General features: G+C 43.3%; 1 pseudogene; it reads right to left on the bottom strand.

The window, feature by feature from the left end:
* Window positions 1-21: 21 nt before the first annotated feature.
* On the bottom strand, window positions 22-10,976 carry LOC112763744 (thioredoxin-like 4, chloroplastic; annotated as a pseudogene).
* Window positions 10,977-23,741: the final 12,765 nt, after the last annotated feature.

The following is a 23,741-nucleotide window of genomic DNA, read 5'->3' as shown; positions in this document are numbered from 1 at the left end:
ACGCATAGGGATAACAAGAAAAAAAAATTTATTTATTGTAGTCTTTGTAGATTGTTAAATTGAAACCCTCTGAAGGGGTCTATGAGAAATTGAGGATTTCTGTACTAAGTAAAAGGCGAGGGTATGTTCTACTTCTATCCATGTCTTCGAACTCTACAGTCTACACTCGAGATTTTGCAAACAAGTGTTCCAATTAAGTGAAATACAATTGCATGGCTAAAATATTTAATGTATGGTCTACAAATTATGTTTAAGGAACTTGTGTCATGTAGAATTAATTTTGCATGAGAGTGATCCTTCCCATGAAGTTAACACAAAATATCTTGGGGTTCTAGAGATGAATACTTGAGGATGGCTATGACAATCTTTTCTTTATTTTTGGTTGGTTCTAGAGATGAATACTTGAGGATGGCTATGACAATCTTTTCTTTATTTTTGGTTGGAAATGCTTCTAACAGGACTCCATCTTTGTAGAATTGAAAGAGAGGCGAGGCACAACCTGCATCAGTTGAATTACTATTTTAGAATTCTTAGGATCATAAAACATGAAGACTTAAAATGTTGTTTTCAGCACAAATGAATGAATAATACATTATCAGATTCGTACTCCCATATATAGAGAAGATCGAATCATCCAAAAAGGAGAAGGGAGAAATACTGATATTTCGAGAGAAAAAAAAACACTCAAGTTAGTACTCAAAATCTCTAATAAATTTTTATTTTCTATAAGTCCTTAAAGAGTTATTCATGTTGGACATATTGGTGCTTTTATCATTTTAAAGAGAAACTAATTTATCTTATAGTAATATTCTTTTATGTAATTGAAAATGGTGGAGGGACCAATTTATCTTTATGAGAATAGTTTTTGAAGACTCCTAGTGAACAAAAATTTATTGGGACCAAACTCTCGGATTTAAAATTCTTTGAGAATTCACTGTGAAAAAAATTACACAAACATGTTATAACAAACTGTTACGGCCTGGCCCAAATCTTTCGCTGGTTTGGGCCGACCCGAGCTCCACCCGACCCGACCGGTCAGGGGCAGGGCGCTCCGTCACCAACCTGGACACACGTCCGTAACAGCTCACCCTTAGCTGTGAAGGAAACGTCTCGGGAATAGTGGGCCTGCCTTCACAGGGCCCACCTCTGACAATATATAAGGGGAAGATTTACTCTTCCCCAGAGGTACGTAATACACTCTATCACCCTTTCCGCCTGCACACCTTACTGACAAGAGCGTCGGAGTGTCTTTGCAGGTGGCACCCCCCTCTCACGTGAAGTACCCGAGACCTCACGCACCGCTGACCGGCAGTCCACGACCTGACGAGCCCCTACCATCATCCCGGATCACAACCCGAACCGTTCAGCAACCGACCTACCGAATATTGGCGCCGTCTGTGGGGACTCGTCCATGGATTTCGTGCTAGTCAAAACGGAGGCGAGCCGCGAGGCCGTACCCGGAGGCGACGCCGCCGGGACGGGAACCCGACAACATCCGAGGTCCCCCCCAGGGACGCAACCCAGGAGCACGAGAGACGCCCCTTCGGGGGGACTGGCGACAACCACGCCAGAATAATGCAAGAGCTACGCCATAAAATGCAAGACTTAGAACGCCGGTTAGCAGACAGGGAACGCGACCAGCGTACCCCGGAACAGAGTCACTCCCGCTCTCGCTCTAGGAGCCGCTCCCGGCGCACGCCTAGCCCCCAGGTCGAGTCAGAAAGCACTGGGGAGAGAGGGCGCGCGAGAAGGCGTCATGACCCCGTCATTTACGCCAGGCGCGAAGGGCGGCGTACCACAAACCGAGGGGACGAAGACGCTCGTCGGGAGAACGACGATGGGAGAACGAACACCCGGGGACACGTGATAATAGGGGCCACCCCATTCCACCGCTCCATACTCGAGGTCCGGCTGCCAAAACATTTTGACAAGCCGACGGACATGAAGTACGATGGAACGCAGGACCCCCTGGAGCATCTAACGGCCTTCGAGGCCAGGATGAACTTAGAAGGAGTAGGAGATGAGGTAAGATGTCGCGCTTTCCCGGTCACTCTGGCGGGACCTGCAATACGGTGGTTCAATAATCTCCCGCAGGGCTCGGTGACCCAATTCTCCGACATCAGCCATGCCTTCCTGGCTCAATTCACGACCAGGATCGCCAAAGCCAAGCACCCGATCAATTTGCTAGGGGTGACCCAAAGAGCCGGGGAGCCGACCAGGAAATACTTGGACCGTTTCAACGATGAGTGCTTGGAAATTGATGGTTTGACGGACTCAGTGGCGAGTTTATGCTTGACGAATGGGCTCCTGAATGAGGACTTCAGGAAGCACCTTACTACAAAGCCAGTCTGGACAATGCAGGAGATCCAGTGCGTGGCTAAGGAGTATATCAATGACGAGGAAGTAAGTCGGGTCGTGGCTGCCAATAAACGGCAGCCCGCCTACAACCAAGCCCGGCACTACGAAGGCAGAGAAAAACCAAGGGAACACGCCAGGGACGGCGGCCCAAGCAAAGCCTCGAAGCCGTTCCCCCGAGTCGGGAAATTCACCAATTACACCTCCCTCACGGCACCGATCACGGAAGTCTACCAACAGATAGCAGAGAAGGGGATACTGACGAAACCCCGACCTCTGAAGGGCAGGACGGGGGGAGACAAGAGCCTCTACTGCGAATATCATAAGGGATACGGACACAAAACCCAAGACTGCTTCGACCTAAAAGACGCCCTGGAGCAGGCAATCAGGGACGGAAAACTTGCCGATTTCTCCCATCTTATAAGGGAGCCGAGGAGACGCAATCGGGATCACGAAGGTGAGGACAGCTCGCGGGCGGCAAGACAACGCCGAGAACCAGAGGGGCACGACCACGGTCTCACGGTGGTGAACGTAGTAACAGCGAGAAACTCCGCCCCAAGGTCGAAATCAGCACAGAAAAAAGATGCCAAGGTCCTCGCGGTCTCCTCCTCGTCTGCCAGAAGTTCCCGGGGACTCCCATCCATCTCCTTCGGCCCCGAAGACCAATGGTTTGACGAGATGCCAGAAAGTCCCCCCATGGTCATCACGGCCAGGGTCGGAACCGGCCTTGTCAAGCGGATCCTAGTGGATACGGGGGCAGACTCGAACATCATGTTTTGAAACGTTTTTGATGCCCTGGGACTACGAGACGCCGATCTGGCGACCCACCAGCACGGTGTGGTAGGATTGGGAGACCACTTCATCAAGCCGGATGGAATCATCTCGCTCCCGACCTCCGTGGGGCAAGGGCAAAGGCGAAGGACTGTGATGGCCGATTTTGTAATCTTACGAGATTCCACAGCTTACAACATTATCTTGGGGAGGAAAACCATCAACGACCTGGGGGCTGCCATTAGTACTAAGCTGCTCGTGATGAAGTTTGTTGCTGATGACGGATCCATAGGATCCATCAGAGGAGACTTGGAAACGGCGGTCGCCTGCGACCACGCCAGCCTCTCTCTCAGGAAAAAGTCCAAAGAAGCTTCAGGAGTCTTCCTCGCCGACCTGGACGCCAGGATAGAAGATAAGCCCAGACCTGAGCCAGAAGGGGATTTGGAAAAATTTAGGGTTGGTGATGGGGACGAGAAATTCACGTTCATAAACAGAAACCTTCCCCATGAATTAAAGGAGCCTCTGATGGAGATGATCAGAGCCAATGGCGACCTCTTCGCTTGGACGCCAGCCGACATGCCAGGGATAGATCCCCAGCTCATGTCACACCATCTGGCCGTCAAACCAGAAGCCAAGCCAGTGGTCCAGAGGAAGAGAAAGATGTCATAGGAAAGGGCAGAGGAGGTGGCCAGGCAGGCGGCCAGCCTCCTTGAAGCAGGGTTCATCCGGGAATTGGACTACTCGATCTGGCTGTCGAACGTAATTTTGGTGAAGAAACACAATGGGAGGTGGAGAATGTGTGTAGACTACTCTGACCTCAATAAGGCATGTCCTAAGGACTACTACCCGCTGCCCAACATTGACGCACTCTTCGACGCAGTGGCGGGGTACCGGTATCTGAGCTTCATGGACGCCTATTCTGGGTACAACCAGATACCGATGTACCGACCCGACGAGGAAAAAACGGCGTTCATAACGCCAGGAGGGACCTATTGCTACAAAGTAATGCCATTTGGTCTGAAAAATGCTGGCGCCACATACCAGAGATTGATGAACAAGATATTCAGTGAGCTTATAGGCAAGACAGTGGAAGTCTACGTGGACGACATCCTCGCAAAGACCACATGACCAGACGATCTCCTGAGCGACCTGGGGGGCGTATTTGCATCCCTCCAGCAACACGGCATGAGGCTTAACCCACTCAAATGCGCCTTTGCCATGGAGGCCGGAAAGTTCCTGGGATTCATGATCACCCAAAGAGGAGTAGAAGCCAACCCCGAGAAGTGCCAAGCGATTCTCCAGATGAAGAGCCCGGGTTGTATCAAAGATGTCCAACGATTGGCGGGGAGACTGACGGCATTATCCCGTTTCCTCGGTGCATCGGCAGCAAAAGCCCTGCCCTTCTTCAATCTGATGAAAAAGGGAATAGCATTCGAATGGACCCCAGCGTGCGAGGAGGTATTCAACCACTTCAAGGAGATCCTAGCAGCGCCTCCGGTGCTCGGGAAGCCCAAGGCCGGAGAATCACTCTACCTCTACCTGGCAGTAACAGAAGAAGTGCTTGCAGCGGTGCTTGTAAGAGAAGAAGGGAAAGCTCAGCAGCCGATCTACTTCGTGAGTAGGGCTCTACAAGGAGCCGAGCTGAGGTACAGCAAACTGGAAAAACTGGCGTTGACACTCCTAACTTCATCCCGAAGGTTAAGGCAATACTTCCAGGGTCACCGTATAGTCGTGAGGACGGACCAGGCAATTCGCCAAGTACTCCAAAAGCTTGATTTGGCTGGTAAGATGATGACCTGGGTCATCGAGCTCTCCCAATATGAATTGCAGTATGAGCCCCGGCACGCAATCAAGGTCCAGGCAATGGCAGACTTTTTGGTTGAGGTCACGGGTGATCCCCCCGAGGAAACAGGCACACGGTGGAGGCTCCACGTGGACGGGGCCTCCAACCAAACGTCCGGGGGAGCCGGGGTCATCTTAGAAAGCCCGGCAGAAGTCATCTACGAGCAATCGACCAAGTTCGAGTTTCCTGTGTCGAACAATCAGGTGGAATATGAAGCTCTCCTAAGCGGACTAATACTAGCTCGGGAAGTCGGAGCAACAAAGATCGAAGTATGCAGTGACTCACAGGTGGTCACCTCGCAAGTAAACGGAAGCTACCAAGCCCGGGACCCCCTCCTGCAAAAATACTTGGAAAAGGTTAAAGAAATGACAAGTCAGTTCCAAGAGGTCACGATCCAACACATCCCAAGAGAAAGGAACACATGGGCGGACCTCCTGTCCAAACTAGCGAGCACGAAGCCAGGAGCAGGTAACCGGTCTCTCATCCAGGGCATGGTGAAGGAGCCAACGGTTGCCCTCCATCTGACGGAGTCAAGCCCCTCATGGCTGGACCCCATCATAAACTTCCTGGAATTCGGCAAGTTGCCTGACGATGAGATGGCAGCTAAAACATTGAGAAGGGAGGCGCCCAGATATGCAATCATACAAGGGCAACTGTTCAGAAAGGGGCTCAGCCAGCCCCTATTGAAGTGCTTGCACCCCGACCAGACGGACTACGTACTTAGAGAAGTCCACGAGGGATGTTGCGGCCACCATATCGGGGGCAAAGCCCTAGCGAGGAAGCTCATCCGAGCTGGATACTACTGGCCATCAATGATGAAGGACTCCAGAGAATTCGTTAGAAAGTGCGTAAAGTGTCAACAAAACGCCAATTTCCACAAGGCGCCGGCCTCCGAGCTGAGCCTTCTGACGACTACACGACCTTTCTCTCAATGGGGAGTCGACCTTCTAGGACCCTTCCCGGTTGGCCCAGGACAGGTCAAATATCTCATAGTGGCCATCGATTACTACACCAAATGGATAGAGGCTGAGCCGCTCGCCAGCATATCTTCCTCTAATTGCAGGAAGTTCATGTGGAGACAGGTGATAACCCGGTTCGGCATCCCGGAGGTCGTCATCTCGGATAATGGAACACAATTCACTGACAAGAAATTCACGGAGTTCCTCACCGGCCTAGGGGTAAAGCAAAAATTTTCCTCAGTTGAACACCCCCAGACGAACGGACAGGTAGAGTCCGCAAACAAGGTCATCTTACTTGGCCTCAAGAAACGCCTAGACAACAAGAAAGGCGCATGGGCCGATGAGCTCGCTTCGGTCCTGTGGTCCTACCGAACAACCGAGCAAAGCGCTACGGGGGAAACTCCTTTTCGCCTAACGTACGGGGTCGACGCCGTGATACCCGTCGAAATCGGCGAACCGAGCCCGCGGCTACTGCTCGCAGGTGTGGACGAAGCGGTAGAAAAGGACCTGGTTGAGGAGACGAGGGAGATGGCCCATTTGTCAGAAACAGCATTGAAACAAAGAATAGCCCTGCGCTACAACGCTAAAGTCCTCAGGAGGGACTTTGGGGAAAGAGACCTCGTTCTGCGACGCAACGACGTCGGTCTGCCGACCCCTGGGGAAGGAAAGCTGGCGGCAAATTGGGAAGGTCCCTACAGAATTAGAGAGGTGCTTGGCAAGGGTGCCTACAAGCTCGAGAGACTTGATGGCAAAGAAATTCCTAGAACATGGAATGCAGGTAACCTGAGAAGGTTCTACTCCTGACTTGGGTAAGCCGACCAGGAGGCCTAACGGACTTATGCATGCTTGTTCTGTTCACATGTTAATTTTTAATCACTTTCTAGCTATTTACTCTTATTGAATACTTACCATATTAACAAGCTTTCCTAGCTGACGATTAATTCTCACTTGTCAAAATATTCTCCTACTTATCTATTGCTTCCCAATACGCGTTTCACACGATTGCGTCCTAAAACGGCAGCTCGGGATTGATCACCCCGAGAGCCAGATGGACCACTGCCATAATTAACACGGCGACAACACGACCAAATCGGTCCGAATCGTTACCAACGTAAAAACGACAAACGGGCACAAGCAATAAGCCCACCACGAAAAAGGCGGTAACAAAAATAATACGACGAGCAAGGCGAAAGATAGTAACGGCCACTCGGCCAAACGACTAACCGAACATAAATGTTACGGAGTATCAAATTACAAAACACGCAACAAACGTTCAACAAATCTACATCAAAATGTTCAAGTTATAAGAAATCACTTCCTAGGTATGTCGACAATCTTGCCATCTTGGATCATTTTGAAGACCCCAATAGCCGAGGTGTCGAAGTCTGGTGCCACGATCTTCACCTGAGCCTTCAGGGCGTCCTCAGTCATAGAAATCGCATTCTTCCCTTGCTCTTTGGTCGCTTTCAGCTTCTTCCTGAGCTCCTCGACCTCGACCCTAGCGGCTTTAGCCGACAACACGGCTTGGTCCCGCTCCTTTTCCAAGGCTGCCACACGCCCTTGGGCGGCGTTCAGCTGGCTCTCCAAGGTCATCTCTTGCTCAGCTAAACGGGCCACCGTCTCGTCGGAAGCCTTCAATTTCTCCTCGGCAGATGTCGTCTTTTCCTCGGATGCCTTGAGCTTCTCCCCCATCTCAGACAACTGACTCTGGAGCAGCTCAAGCTGCGCCTTGAAGTCATTGTTTGCTTTGACGGAAGACTCGAGCTTCCTCCGGAGGGCCTGCATTCCCGACAACTCGAACTCAACCTTTTGAGCTATCATGGCCCCCCGGACCAAAGTCCGATACATCCATCTCGCCTGCCCGGCTAGGTTGGTCCCGTGGAAATGCTCCTCTATCCCAGGGATCAGCTGCGAGTCAATAAAAGTTGTGGCATCGAAATTCCTCTCCATGATGGTAAGAGCTCCCTCCGGGCTCGAAGACGCCCTCCGCCTCTTAGGGGTGTGGATGAGTTCCACATCGTCATCTACCTGAGGAGCAGAGGGCGAATGCCCGCTAACGATGACCTCGGGAGGGGGAGAAGCTTGCACCCCCTCTGGGTTCAGACCGGACATATCGGTATCCTGGGGAGGGGGCTCAGTCTGGTCCTCCTTCTCCCCAGAAGGTCCAACCGATTTCCCGGCATCCTTCCCTTCAGCTTTCTCGTCATCGCTTTCTTCGAAGAAGGTCTTCATCAGGTTCTCGAGACCCGTCACTGTAGCAGACATTTCCACTGCAACAAACAAACACATCAGCCGTTAGATCGTGTAAAGCAAACAATAATAAACAACACAAAAATAGAAAACAAGACGACTCACGGATATAGCTCCTGGCGGCCTCCCGTTCACCCATAAGGAGATGAGGATTTACAGGGTTCTTTTCAAAAATAGCAAATAGCACATCGGCTATTTGCTTATCTACCGAGGACATCCTCTTATATGTTACCTTAATAAAAGAATTTGATCCCGCCCCAAAGCTCCAGTAAGTGGGGATGAGGCGCTCCCCCTCCAAGGATAACTAAAAGGGATGGCGACCTCTAACGGGACGGACTTTGAAAAACTTATCTTTAAACCCATGGTAGGAGTCCTCAAACAAACCAAATATTCTCCTACCCTGGGCAGACCGGAAAGAAAGGAACCGTTTCCTCGCCTTCCCTTGTTTGGAAGGGTTGGTAAGGTTGAAGAAGAAAAGGAAGACATCCACCGACACCGGCAGCTCGAGATACTCGCAAACCATCTCAAAACAGCGGATGGAAGCCCAACTGTTCGGATGGAGCTTTGACGGAGACACGGATATCCGATTCAAGAGCGACATCTGGAATTCGGAAAACGGAATGCGAACCCCAACCTGGGTGAACATGGATTTGTAAAACCAAATCCAGTCGGCAATTCAGGGAGAATGAAGATTGACCTCGTACAGCCGCTCATGAGGGGCAGGCACGAAGGTCTCATAATTGGCCTCTTCGTCTGTTCCCCCGCACAAGTACCCAGCCTGCCGGAACTCCGTCAACTCCGCCAGATCCATCTGGTTTGGCGAATCCTTTACATCCGAGGTTATCCAAGCGTACGGATCATAGCTCGCCTTGGAAGGGGAAGCCCGGGAGACGACACGAGGCATACCTACAGTGGGGTACCATTCCGTTAGTCTACGAGATCGGGAGCCCGGAAAATACCCAGAAGCTATGATTCGTCCTACTGAACAGTTAAAATCAAGTATGAACCAAGCAAGCCGCCTAAAAATCTACCCTGGAATGGTACCCCTCCCCTAATACTCTACCTATCATCAGAAAGCCATGTAGCAACAAAACCCAAATAAGGCAGCAAAAACAAACACACGCAAACAGCAAGCATACAATGCCAGAACGAAGAAGAGGAAGGTCCGAGGATTACCTGGATTTTGTTAAAAACTGGAAGGACAAGAGGAAGATGTTCGTAGAAATTGCAGCGACACTCTGGAACTTCTGAGAGAAGAAGAAGGAGATAGCAAGGAAATGGGAGAGGCAAGAGCGTAAAAAGAAGAAAAGTGGGAGATAAACTATTTAAAACTGCCTCCCAGGAAGCGCGAAAGACTGGGGGCAAAATGGTCTTTGCATGCGGGGTTTCCCAACCCATTATGAGCATTCAATGCTCAGCACGGAGAACGAAGCAATGAGCGGTTACCTTAGTAACCAAAAGACACGCGCGCAGGGGGCACGTTCCCCCCACGGACGGCCGGTCTGACGACGTGTGGAGAAAGAAGACAAACGCGCCACCAATAGTCCTCACGGCTACCACTGGCGCGTGGGGGCACTGTTACGGCCTGGCCCAAACCTTCCGCTGGTTTGCGCCGACCCGAGCTCCACCCAACTCGACCGGTCAGGGGGCAGGGCGCTCCGTCACCAACCCAGACACGCGTTCGTAACAGCTCACCCTTAGCTGTGAAGGAAACGTCTCGGGAATAGTGGGCCTGCCTTCACAGGGCCCACCTCTGACAATATATAAGGGGAAGATTTACTCTTCCCCAGAGGTACGTAATACACTCTATCACCCTTTCCGCCTGCACACCTTACTGACAAGAGCGTCGGAGTGTCTTTGCAGGTGGCACCCCCCTCTCACGTGAAGTACCCGAGACCTCGCGCACCGCTGACCGGCAGTTCACGACCTGACGAGCCCCTACCATCATCCCGGATCACAACCCGAACCGTTCAGCAACCGACCTACCGAACACAAACTAAAGAGAAATACCTTGATTCTTAGCCGCTCTGCAATCTCGGATTGCTCATCATACTCGTTCATTACCTGCAAGGAGTAGCATTATAAAAGACTTTTAAGAGAGCATGAGTGCTCAGTCCAGTAATTAACGAAAAACAAGAATCACTGATGTTTATATATACTTACATTATACTTTAGGAAAATAATCAGAGTTTCATCATCACTAGCCTTCTTGCACAACTTGGCAAAACATGCTCTATATATTTGCAGCTTCCACAAGAGGTACGGTAGAAATATACTATCACAAAAGATCCTGTTCCTTTAGCCTTGTCCAGAATTCTGCAGAACTCTTCATCCGTGGTGAATTCCCTTACACAATCAACGGGACACAGGTCCTCATCTACATTAGGAAAGTCTTCTTGATGTTCATCTGCAAAAACTCATGTACTACTACACGGGCAAAATGTGCCCCTCATCCTTTTTAAAGGCTTAATTTTTGTGTCACCAAGACAAAGTTTGCTATGATTGTGCCTTGAAAGCAAGCTGAAACCCACATGGAAAATTCTAGAATCAACTGGTTTCTTCAAGTCCTGTCTAAAACGGGCAAAGGAATAGGTATGCAAAATGTCCTACCTCGGATTTACAACTTGTGGCATCTTTTATATGTATGACTTGTGATAAAAATTTTGTAATCTTTGCTGCTAACTTTTGGTATCTCTTAGAAAGGACTAATGGAGTTGAGCATAAGCGCGTACATGACTTTCACTTTCCCAAGCTAGATTGATTACTATTTCCAAACGAAATGTCGCAAGTAAATACATGACCTATTTGGAAAACAAAAATAAATAACATTATAAATGGTAGTGATGAATAAATTACTAAGATTAGAACAAAACTATTGAAGGGTTAAGCATTTAAAGTGAATCAGCAAGAATTGTAGTTACCAATCAGTAGTATTTTGATTTAGGAAAAGTATAGGTAAACAATAATTCTAGTGAATAATATGAACAATGAGGTTACAAAGATAAATTACTCATAAATTTAATTAACGATGTAATTAATTTAATTATAATAATAACCATTTTTCAAAATTTTAAAAATAAGATTTTTGAGTAGGGAACAGTTACACGTTTCCCATCCTCTCACACCATATCTCTTCCCTCTTTTGGTGGACCTTCCCAACAACGAAGCCAGCCTTCTCCGCCCACCCACGATCAACGCTGCCTCTCCTTGTGCCAACGTCCGGCCAGCCCCCAATTGGAGAATTTTTTTTTCATCACACCCCACAACCCTCTTCGCCTACCCCCTCTCTCTTCCCTCTCTTCTCTTTTTCTTTCCTCTTTCTCCATTTCTCCTCAATCCCCTGTACGCTACCTGACGTTCGAGATTTTTGCTGGTAAAGAATTTTATAAAAATAGTTGCGTTGTAGCTATAGTTTCTAAACCAACAGAAATTCCTTCGTACAAACATTTTGGTTGTCATAAGTAACAAACCCCTAAATAAATTGATAACCGAAGTATTTAAATCTCGGGTCGTCTTTTCAAGGAACTGCAGGGAAGTATGTTCTTATTATTGGTTATGGAGGTTGTAAATTGGGGTTTTGAGAATGAGGAGCGAATGGTTTAATTAGCAATTAAAGTAAATGAAGAACAAGTAATTTAAATGGCAAGTAAAATAAATAAATGACTGTAAATAAATAAATAATTGTAAAATAAACTTTTGGCAAGGTATGAGAAATTAGAGGTCCTATCCTAGCTATTCTTATCAATGATGATGAAAATTGAATCTTAATTCCACTTTGTTAACCTTTACTAAGATAAAGGAAGGTCAAGGGATTAATTGGTTTGATCTTCGGATCCTATTTATTTCCTAAGAAAAGATTGGGATTATTGAAGTTCAATTTAATTAACAAAGATAACAATTATCAATCATGTTTGAGTTTGATAACTCCTGAGTTACTGATTTCTTAACCAAGACCAAAAGGAGAAAAGTAAATCTACTGGAATAAAAATGTCTTCAGATGGGAATAACAATAATGTAAATAAAATAAAGCAAGATTAAACTGAAATACCTCAAATAACATTAATTCAAAAGAGTAATCTGTAACATGGAAGAATTCATAAATTAAATTACAAAAGTAAATAAAAGGGAATATTGAACCTGATAAAGAGATAATCCTGAAAGCGAATAAAATCCTAATTCTAAATCCTAATCCTAAAGAGAGGAGAGAGAGGAGAGAACCTCTCTCTAAACTAAATCTAAATCATGAAAACTAACTAAAGTGGAGACTCCCTTTGAATGGATGCATTCCCCCACTTCATAACCTCTGGTCTATGCCTTCTGGACTTGGATTTGGGACAAAAAGGGCTTCAGAATTCGCTATTAGCATTTTCTGCAATTTTTGGTGCGTGGCCTCTATTACGCGTCCGCGTGGGTCACGCGGTCGCGTCATTCGGAGTTTTCCTTGTCACGCGGTCGCGTCAGTCATGCGGCCGCGTCGATGCCTTTTCGCGCTAGCATGCGGCCGCGTCGCCCATGCGATCGCGTGGCTGCCAGTTTCTTCAAAAACTCTGTTTTGTGCTTTCCTTCCATTTTTGTATGTTTTCTTTCCATCCTTTAAGTCATTCCTGCCTTAGAAGATCTGAAACTACTCAACACACTAATCACGGCATCGAATGGAAATAAAGGTGATTAAAATAATTAATTTTAAAGCATAAGAAACGTGTTTTTCACATACATCACATAATAAGGAAGGAAAAGTAAAACCATGCAATTAATATGAATAAGTGGGTGAAGGATTGAATAAATCACTCAGATTAAGCACAAAATATATCATAAAATATGAGTTTATCAACCTCCTCACACTGAAACAATAGCATGTCCTCATGCTAAGTCCAAGAGTAATGTTAGGTTAAAGTGGTGGAATGCCATGCAATGCAATTTAATCTAAATGCAACTACCTAGATGCATCATGCAATTCTAATTTTTATTCACTTGTATATAAAGCTTGCATGTAGTTGAATTAATTCACATTCTCAAAGAGTCATATATATATATACATAGCCAAACCTTAGATAGTTGATAAAGTGCCTTTACAATTGAAATGGGAGAGAAAAATATTTTATAAACTTGCAAGACAATTAATAATTTCAGCAGAGATATATGTTAATGAGCTATTGAACCCTCACTGGATTTTGTGTTTACTCTCTAGTCACTCAGTGTTTATTGGGTTAATCACTCTATTCTTCTTTTTATTCTTACTTTCTATAACTTTGTTCTTCATCTAACCAATCAACAATTATAGAATATAGACATACCAAAAATCATGAGGTCTTTAGTTAAGGTTGTAATGGGGCCAAGGTAAAGGTAAGGGTATATGTATAAGACTAAGTGAGCTAATAAGTGAATCCTTAATTAGTCTAAGATCTCACCTAACATACATACTTTGTAAAGCAAAGCTTCTTTACCTATGTTCCCACTTTTTTCCCACTTTTGATGTAACATGCTCATGTTTCAATATTTATTATTTTTTTATCCCATGTGCATTGCTTTATTTCACATTTGAGGAATTCTTTTGTGTCCCCTTTATTCAACTACTGAAAAATAACATTTTTTTTATTTTTTTTTAATGCACATATATTATTCAATTATTTGATTTTACATGAGCATGCTTCCCAAAATTTTTATTTGAATAATTTTATTCTTCTCAACTTTTTTACCTTTTGTTTTTATCATCCATGTTTCCAATAGGTTTCCCACACTTAAACAATTACACACTTTCTATCTTAAACTAACCAAGGATTCAACTTGGGATTTTTATTTTATTTTTCTGCTTAAGGCTAGTAATGTAGCTGATAGAATAAAAGGGGATTTAAAGTTTCAAGGGGCTAACAAGGGTGATGTAAAGGGTAGGTTAATTTGGGATAAGTGAGCTAAAATTAAACAATGGCCTCAATCACTCTCTTGGTATGTATTTCTATTCTATAATCGGACATATAGATTAAAACAAAATAAAGAACATCAGAAAAAAAAGAAGGGCAGAACACACAAGAATAAAAATTATGGTTTGAATGTAACCATACAATTAAGCTCAAAACTCACAGGCTGTGTATTCTCTAGCTCAAAAATCATTTATCAGTTATGTATGTCATGCAAGTAAAATTAAAAGTTTCCATTATTCTCAATGTAAAACTTAAGGTGGCTTTAAAGTTCTAGTGTTTCTCCTTGATGAAATGTTGTTAACTAACTAACATGTAATGCTATATATACAAGTCGTGTGGATTGTTTCTATTATGTTCAAGTTCCTAGTTTACTTCCTTTTTATATTTTCAATATAAACTAAGCTATCTTATGCTAAAAAGGATAAACTATACTAATTAATCCACAATTTCTATAACTAATAAGTTAGAATTGCTACTAAACTAAATGGCTAAAATATGAACTAAAAATACAAAATGCAGAAATAGAGTAAAAATACATAAAAATAGCAATATATAAGTACTGAGAAAAAATAATAAAAATAAAAAGAAAAATACAGAAAAGTAGCAAAATAAAATAAAAAGAATCTGTAGTGGTTCACCAAAAAAATACGCCAGAGATGGCGGCTTCCCCACACTTAAAATGAAGCATCATCCCTGATGCTCACTCAAGCAAGGTGTGAAGGGGTGTCATCACTAGAAGGACGGGTAGCTGGAGTCTCTGTGGTGGTGGTCGGAAGATCTGCCTGCTGCAGAGGAGGTGCTGACTGGATAGGGATCTCGGGGTCTACAGCCTGAATCTGAGGCGGAGCCTCCTGATGTGATGCGGCCTGCTCTGTGCCTGCCTGTGCAACCTTGCTCTGTGGATGGGTCTCTGCCTCGTGATCATCCGCCTCCTCCTTAGATGCCTCGGATGGTGTGTCAGGCTCGGAGGGATGTCGCCAGATCGTATCATTAGCTTCAGGTGCTCATAGCGTCGCTTGTTGCGACGCTCCATCTGGTCAAGCCGTCAAAATAGGCGGTGCACTAGATGATAGACGGGCTCTGGGGCAGGTGGAGGTGGCATGGTGGTGGCAGGGGTAGCTGTGGAAGAAGAGGGGCCGGCAGATGGTGTGGCTGTCTCAGCAGTAGCAGTGAGGAATGGAGGTCTGTAGCCCAAAGCCAGAAAGTTCCTATTGTGAGGGATAATCTTCTTGCATTCTGCAGCAGGTGGCTTTTCATCAGCATCCTCCCAAGGCACGTCAGCTCGATGACCTAGCTGTGTAATCAGATAAGGAAAGGGAAGAGTACCTCGGACGTGGACCCTGGCCATATAGTACCGGATAAAGCGTGGCAGGTACATGTCCTTACCCTCCATCACACACCATAGGAGGGTGATCATAGCGGCTGGTATCTCAGTCTCGTGAGTACTCAGCATAATGAAGTTGCTAAGTATCTGATGCCATAGCCGAGCCTCATCATTCAAATAAATCCGCTTGATTCCCTTTGGCATGGTGGTGTTCTGACCCATAATCCAAGGAACGGTCGGGTCAAGGGCTATCCTGGCCTTGACTGCATCCCAATCAAACTTCATGAAGCGCATATCTTCCTCAGCTTTTTGATAACCATCCAGCTGATCAGATTTAGGCAGAAGTTTCAGAACATCTTCAATGGCCTCTTCAGTGACCAGAATCTGCTTCCCTCTAAGGTTCACTGCATCTAGGGAAGTTTTGAAGTAATTGCAGTAGAATTTCCTTACCCAAGATGCATTGACCTTAGTTAGGTTTCTTTCCAGGAAGAACCAGCCTCTTTGTTTGATCTGATCAGAGGTGTATTGCTGGAGTTCTTCTGGGATCTTCAGAGTCCTCTCCAGGTATAGGTTCCTGGAGGCTGCAAACACTGGATACTTCAGCTCACAGTATCGGTTTGTAAACTTTACAGGATCAGTAGCAGGTAGCAGCTGGTCGGCCTTCTCCTGCGGGGTAAAGTTTTTCTCCCGCTAGGAGTCATCGTGCATGATATCCATGATGGACATAGCGGATTCTCCTCTTTTACGTTTTTCAGTAGTAGCCTTTGCTTTTTCTTTTCTTTGGCTGGCAGACATCCTGAAAGACAGAAAACCAGGATATAAAAAAAAGGGAAAACAAATAGGTAAATAATCAAAAGAAACACAAAGTGGCAAAGGAGCAATAGCATAATGAAAATGAGTTAAGTAAATGTGCATTAAGGATTGTATAGGAGTTAAAAGTCCGAAAAGAAGAATTCACAATCCAAAATGTAATAGAGGGCATGTTAATTAGAAAAAATTATCAGTATGCCATGGTTAGAAGGTTAAAGAGAAAGTGAAAAACCAAGAAGAGAGAGTATGAAAGGTTAGGTTGGTTAGAATTGAAAAAGAGTTGAAGAAGTTAAAATTAGTGAGTTAGTAAAAAGTGGGTTAATGTAAGTGGCATACTGATAAGTTTCTAAGTAACAAGCATTCACAATTAAAGGCTACAGGTAACTCATAACCAAATAAGGCATCAAAAATGCAATTTATGAACTAAGAAATCAAAAAGGATAAGAAAGCTTGCCCTAGCATTCATGAATTGGTTTGGTAAAAGCAGAGTAAAGCAGAGTTTAAACAGCCAAAACCAAAACATGAATGAAAGTCAAAAACATTTTATAAAAATTTGGGCAGCATTCCGGCTGAAATTGGATTGTCCCGGAAAATAAACAGCAACAGAATAGTTCATATGAATCAAAATTAAAGCTGCAATTAAATAGTATGAATAAAAAAGAGCATAGCAGCATGAACTTGAAAAGCAGCATATGAACATTACTAAACTACACAGCAACAGCAGAATTGCAAATTGATAAAACAAGAAACACGAACAGTGCAATTAAACAGGCCTAAATCCACTAACCACATCCTAGGCTACCTAACAACCTAAAATCCACTACAACATGCATATCTAACTAGCCTAAATATGAACATAAACAGAAAAATATGAATTAACTACGAATGGATAGAAGGGTGGCGTTCGTCAGAACCTGGTAGGTGAATTAAGGAGAGTGGGGCAGAGAGGTGGCTAGGGATGGTGGCGGTGGTGTCTGGCGCGGCAGCGGTGGTTGCTGTTCGGAGGCAGGGAGGGAAAGGTAGGGGTAATGGGGGTAGGGGGTTAGGGGAAGGAAGGGGGCGTGGGTGGCGCTGGGCGGTGACGGCGGCGCGATGGTGGTGATCGCGGAGGAGGGCAGGGGCGGTGGAGGGAGGAAGAAGAAGGAAGAAGAAAAAAGAGGGGGGGGGAAGGAAAGGGGTGGGTGGCGGCGGCGTCTGGGTGGTCGGCGGGGTGGTGGATGGTTTGTGATGGTGGCTGGGTGGTGGTTGGGTGGTTGGAGAAGAAGAGAGGAAGGAGAAGGGTTTGGGGGGGCGCAAATGGTAGGGTTCGCGTGACTGGGGGGTTATAAATTTGAATCCACACGATCGCATGGGGCACGCGGTCGCGTGGCTGGAGTGAAATGGGGGTCGACGCGATTGCGTGAGTGGCGCGATCGCGTGGGATAACTAAAAGAGTGAATGACGCGATCGCCTGGGGCATGCGATCGCGTCGCTGGAAATTGTATGAGCTTCCTGTTATGGTGGCTTGTGCTTAAATTCATCCAGAAATCTCCACCAACGCTTGGAATGCCAATAGCCTCCGGGGTCCCAAACTAGGCATGTAAAGCTTCTGAGCAGCTTCAAATAGATTCTCAGGCTCCCGGGGTGACGAATGTCAGAATAGATTCCAGGATCCCAAACTTGGCTTTTAAATCCGCCTTCGTCTTGATCTATATTTTTCCATCCGGGCGGTTTAGAAATTAGATTCTCACCAGGATGACCAAACATTTTCCAAGATCCATCCGATTGATCATGATGCCAATCCGTGCACTTCGAGTTGAAGCATGGAACCTTATTAAACCTTGTGCACCAGCTCTGAGTACGAGCTATTTTCCGCTTACTCTTAAAGCCGTAGAGAGCTCTAAGCTGGCCATCTGTTTTAAGTAAACCGTATTCAAGTGGAAAAACACAGTTAAAGGTTAAGGATTGTACCCACTTGAAACTTGTATTGGGTGGTAATGGCCTTGGGATAGGTGGTTCCAGTGGTTCTGTGAGTTCTACTCCCTTGTGCTCTTCTGTGAAATTCTTCACTTCTTTGCAAGATTCTTCAGATGTATCCATGTCCTGATTAAAGCCTTCTATGTCTTCCTCGTCACTTAAGTCATAAACGGGAGGTTGAGAGAAATCTACCTCCGCATCGTCTTCGTATTCACTTGGGGAAGATTCTTCGATCTCAGAGAATTCACTTGCTGGTGCAAGTTCACTACTGGGAGAACTTGACTTGAGATCATCATCATCAAGGAAACTTGCTTCTTGGATTATTCCGTCCAGTTCTTCATAAAAGACTTGCCTTGGGGGCTGTGTACTATCCTCCTTAGAATTAATTGTAACGTCCTTGACAGAATTCTCCACAACTCTGGATTCCCATGGAGGCTCAGCGTCTCCTAGGTCTTTAACCAACTCTTCTTCTTGTGTAATGACAGCTTCCTCTACTTGTTCCAGTACGAAGTCATGCTCTGTTTTGTCCACTGGAATTTCTAGTATCTCCTTCATGCTACGCTCTTTGTTAGATTGTCCACATGGGGCTGTGGGAGGTCCTTGAATGTTCGAACGTCTAGAAGATAATAGACTTACTGCTTGCTCCAGTTGATGAAGGGTTGTTTGAAGTTGATCTACTGTTTCCTTGAGGCGAACCTCTGATTCTCAGGGAGATAGATTTGGATATGGTACATAGGGAAGTGGTGATGTTTGGGAGTAATTGGACTGGAATCGGGGTAGATGAGGATCATACGGTGGTGAATGTTGAAAAGGAGCTTGTGAGTGTGGTGGTTCGAAGTTATGTTGAGAGGATGGTCTATAAGCACATGGTGGGGCTTGTGGGTAATTACAAGGTTGTCCACCATGTCTATTGGCTTGGGCATTGTGGAATGGTCTTTGTCCATGATATCTTGGAGGGTGTTGTTGCCTAAAGGGTTGATCAGATCCTCTTGGCTCCATCCATCTTTGATTGTTCTGACCTTGATGCATGTTCCTGTTATAACTTTCATTCCTTTCAATAACATTAGAACCAAACTCAAAGCGAAAGGGGTGAGAATTCATAGTAGCTAATAGAAATAAAAGGGGAAAATAAAGACAAATAAACAAGTAAAAGAAAAATATTTACAATAACCAATAATAAGGCACACGATTGCAGTTCCTCGGCAACGGCACCATTTTGACGTTCGAGATTTTTGCCGGTAAAGAATTTTATAAAAATATTTGCGTTGTAGCTATAGTTTCTAAACCAACAAAAATTCCTTCGTACAAATGTTTTGGTTGTCACAAGTAACAAACCCCTAAATAAATTGATAACCGAAGTATTTAAACATCGGGTCGTCTTCTCAAGGAACTGCAGGGAAGTATGTTCTTATTATTGGTTATGGAGGTTGTAAATTGGGGTTTTGAGAATGAGGAGCGAATGGTTTAATTAGCAATTAAAGTAAATGAAGAACAAGTAATTTAAATGGCAAGTAAAATAAATAAATGACTGTAAATAAATAAATAACTGTAAAATAAACTTTTGGCAAGGTATGAGAAATTAGAGGTCCTATCCTAGCTATCCTTATCAATGATGATGAAAATTGAATCTTAATTCCACTTTATTAACCTTTACTAAGATAAAGGAAGGTCAAGGGATTAATTGGTTTGATCTTCGGATCCTATTTATTTCCTAAGAAAAGATTGGGATTATTGAAGTTCAATTTAATTAACAAAGATAACAATTATCAATCATGTTTGAGTTTGATAACTCCTGAGTTACTGATTTCTTAACCAAGACCAAAAGGAGAAAAGTAAATCTACTGGAATAAAAATGTCTTCAGATGGGAATAACAATAATGTAAATAAAATAAAGCAAGATTAAACTGAAATACCTCAAATAACATTAATTCAAAAGAGTAATCTGTAACATGGAAGAATTCATAAATTAAATTACAAAAGTAAATAAAAGGGAATATTGAACCTGATAAAGAGATAATCCTGAAAGCGAATAAAATCCTAATTCTAAATCCTAATCCTAAAGAGAGGAGAGAGAGGAGAGAACCTCTCTCTAAACTAAATCTAAATCATGAAAACTAACTAAAGTTGAAACTCCCTTTGAATGGATGCATTCCCCCACTTAATAACCTCTAGTCTATGCCTTCTGGACTTGGATTTGGGCCAAAAAGGGCTTCAGAATTCGCTATGAGCGTTTTCTGCAATTTCTAGTGCGTGGCCTCTGTCACGCGTCTGCGTGGGTCACGCGGTCGCGTCATTCAGAGTTTTCCTTGTCACGCGGTCGTGTCAGTCATGCGACCACGTCATATGTGTTTCGCTCGAGGCGCGCAGTCGCGTCAGTCATGCGGCCGCATCGATGCCTTTTCGCGCTGGCATGCGGCCGTGTCGCCCATGCGATCGCGTGGCTGCCAGTTTCTTCAAAAACTCTGTTTTGTGCTTTCCTTCAATTTTTGTATGTTTCCTTTCCATCCTTTAAGTCATTCTTGCCTTAGAAGATCTGAAACTACTCAACACATTAATCACGACATCGAATGGAAATAAAGGTGATTAAAATAATTGATTTTAAAGCATAGAAAACATGTTTTTCACATACATCACATAATAAGGAAGGGAAAGTAAAACCATGCAATTAATATGAATAAGTGGGTGAAGGATTGAATAAATCACTCAGATTAAGCACAAAATATATCATAAAATATGGGTTTATCACTACCCCTGTTCTCTGTGCAAAGCCCAACCCCGGCAAAAATCCCAGTGCAACCAGCAGTGGCTGAGCTCCGTGCCGCTGCAACACCGCGTCTGCTACCCCTCTCTTTCTATTCTTCCCCTTTCACCAATGCAGGTTCCATGCTTCCTCCTGTCCGTGTTCTTTCGTTTATTTATTTTAACTAATTTTTAATTCTGCTTTTAGTGTTTATATTAGGCTTAGATTAATGCATTGATACTTTTTGGATTCCAAAATGTTTGATGGCTGATTTTTCTGGATTGATTGCTGCTTAAATTGAGTTTAAAATTCCTGTTTACATATTGTGCACACCATATGCTCGACGAAATGCCTGAGTGAAACTTTTTGTTTAATTCTTATGTTTGGCCAATATTTGTCTTAAATTTTGTTATCTTTAGGCATTATAATTTAGAATTGTGTAATGTTATGCTATTTTTAATGATGTTTAGATTGATTTTTGATAAGGCACTTGATTATTAGTTTTATTTAAACACCAAATTGGTTTAAAATTTTAAATTTGGTAATTTGATTATTATAATTTAAGAAGTGCATATCATGTTTAGTTAAGTGAATTGAATGAAACTACCTATTCATGTATGTTTTAAACATTCCACATGGTTGCCATTAGATTATTTTAAATTCTCATCCTTATGCTTTCATGCCATGCATGCACAAACAAATTTAGTCACAACTCACTTCATAGATAGAAATATATGCTCTAAGTGGAGATGCTGTTCATTTTGGATGCTCACTAAATGTGTTTTTTGTTTTTGCATTCTTTTTTATTTTTTCACGCTATATAATATTGCTAGAAAATATATGTACAGTTGTACATAACATACAATATAGTACTCAAAAGCCCCAAAATTCTAATTAGCAAGTCCACAATACATACAACACTGATTACTACTATAAGAAAAATAAATTAATTAATAAACAAATAAGAAGAAGAAGAAATAAGAGAGGATTGGCAAGGAAGGAATTGAAGAAACAAAAATGGAGAATGGATGTGTATCATTCACATCGAAGAAGAAATAATAAGCTTTTTGACTTTTCAAAGCATAGAAATGGACTTGGTTTAAGGTTGTGTAGGTACGATTCAGTTGTGGCAGATCCATGCATGCTCTATATAAATACTTAATATAAGCCTAACTAATTAGGTGAGATTTTATATGAAGACACTTTTCATTGTTATTATTTCTTGTAAGTTATGTATAGAAATAAATTTTTAATCATACTTTTGGAAAAAGTATTAATAAAATCTTTTTAGTTGAAACTTGTTTAATAGTACGGTATCTAATTAGTTTGTTTGTTTGTGTATATTTGATTGTAGGTCATAGAATGTATGGACATTATTGGAAGTGACGACACGGATCTTGTTGATGAGGTTTGGTCTCTAGTATATTGCTGGTTTTTTTGTGAACCGCATATTTGAATCGACCATTAATCCTCATGTTCATCGAATGATGTCTGTTTTGAATTGATTCGCAGTTATTGGATCATAGTTGCCTTGTCGAAGACGAAATACCAAGAGTTGGGATGCGGTTTGAGCATTTGAAGCTGGTTTAGGATTTTTATGCAACATATGCAAAGAAAGTCGGTTTTGATTCAATAGCGTAGCGAATGGTTATTTCTATTGGTACTCAGATGGTTATTTTGTAATGGCCTTGGTGTGGTGTGTATAATTAGCTACAATTATGTTAAACTGGATATTCGATTTAATAGGATAGCAGATGTTTATTTCTATTGTTACCCAGATAGTTATTTTGAATAGTTTGGGTGTAGTGTGTGTGATTCGTTAAAAGTATTATAAACTGGATGTTCGATTTAATAGGAAAGCGAATGGTTATTTCTTTTGTTACCCAGATGGTTATTTCGAATAATCTGGGTGTAGTGGGTGTGATTCGTTAAAAGTAATTTAAATTGGATGTTCGATTCAATAAGGTAGCAGATGGTTATTTCTAATGGTGACCAGATGGTTATTTTGAATAGTCATAGTGTATTGTGTGTGATCAGTTACAAGTATTTTAATTTGGATGTTCGATCAAATAGGCTAGCGGATGATTATTTCTATTGATACCCAGATGGTTATTCGGAATAGTATGCCCGTATGGGTGTAGTGTGTGTGATCAGTTGCAAGTATTTTAATATGGATGTTCGATCAATAGAATAGCGGATGGTTATTTTTACTGGTATCTAGATGGTTATTCGTAATAGTCTTGGTGTAAAGTATGAGGTTAGTTACAAGTAGTAAAGGCTGGATGTTCGATTCTATAGGCTAACATATGGTTATCTCTATTGTCACCCAAATAGTTATTTAGAAGAGTCTTGGTATAGTGTGTAAATAGTAACAAATAGTAGAGGCTGGATGTTCAATTCCATATGATAGCGAATGGTTATTTTTATTCCTTTCTGTTGTAACAAAACTCCACCACAAAAACACGTAAACAATGTGAAAAAGGTATTTGTGGTCTTAAGTCTAAGGTCCAATTTGGGTTAACAACTTAAATAAGCTTTTTGAAAAAAGAGCTTAAAATAGAAGGACTTTTATTAATAGCAACTTATAACTAAGTTATTTTATGTTAATTTTTAGTTATAAAAGTACTTATTTTAAAGTTGTAGTGTTTGGATAAATAACTCAAAAAATACAATTTTTTTACACAAGAGAATGGATATTAAAATTCTAATTCACAATAATCTTGATGGCAATGCAAAAGAAATTATTGTATAGTTAGTATTTGTTGTTTTATTGTGCATGATATGGTAGGTGAAAATAAAAAATAAATATGAAATG

This window comes from Arachis hypogaea, chromosome 17 (genome assembly GCF_003086295.3).
Source record: "Arachis hypogaea cultivar Tifrunner chromosome 17, arahy.Tifrunner.gnm2.J5K5, whole genome shotgun sequence".
Taxonomy (NCBI): Eukaryota; Viridiplantae; Streptophyta; class Magnoliopsida; order Fabales; family Fabaceae; genus Arachis; species Arachis hypogaea.
Note: the sequence above shows the minus strand (reverse complement) of the source record. Positions and strands in the feature narration are given on the sequence as shown.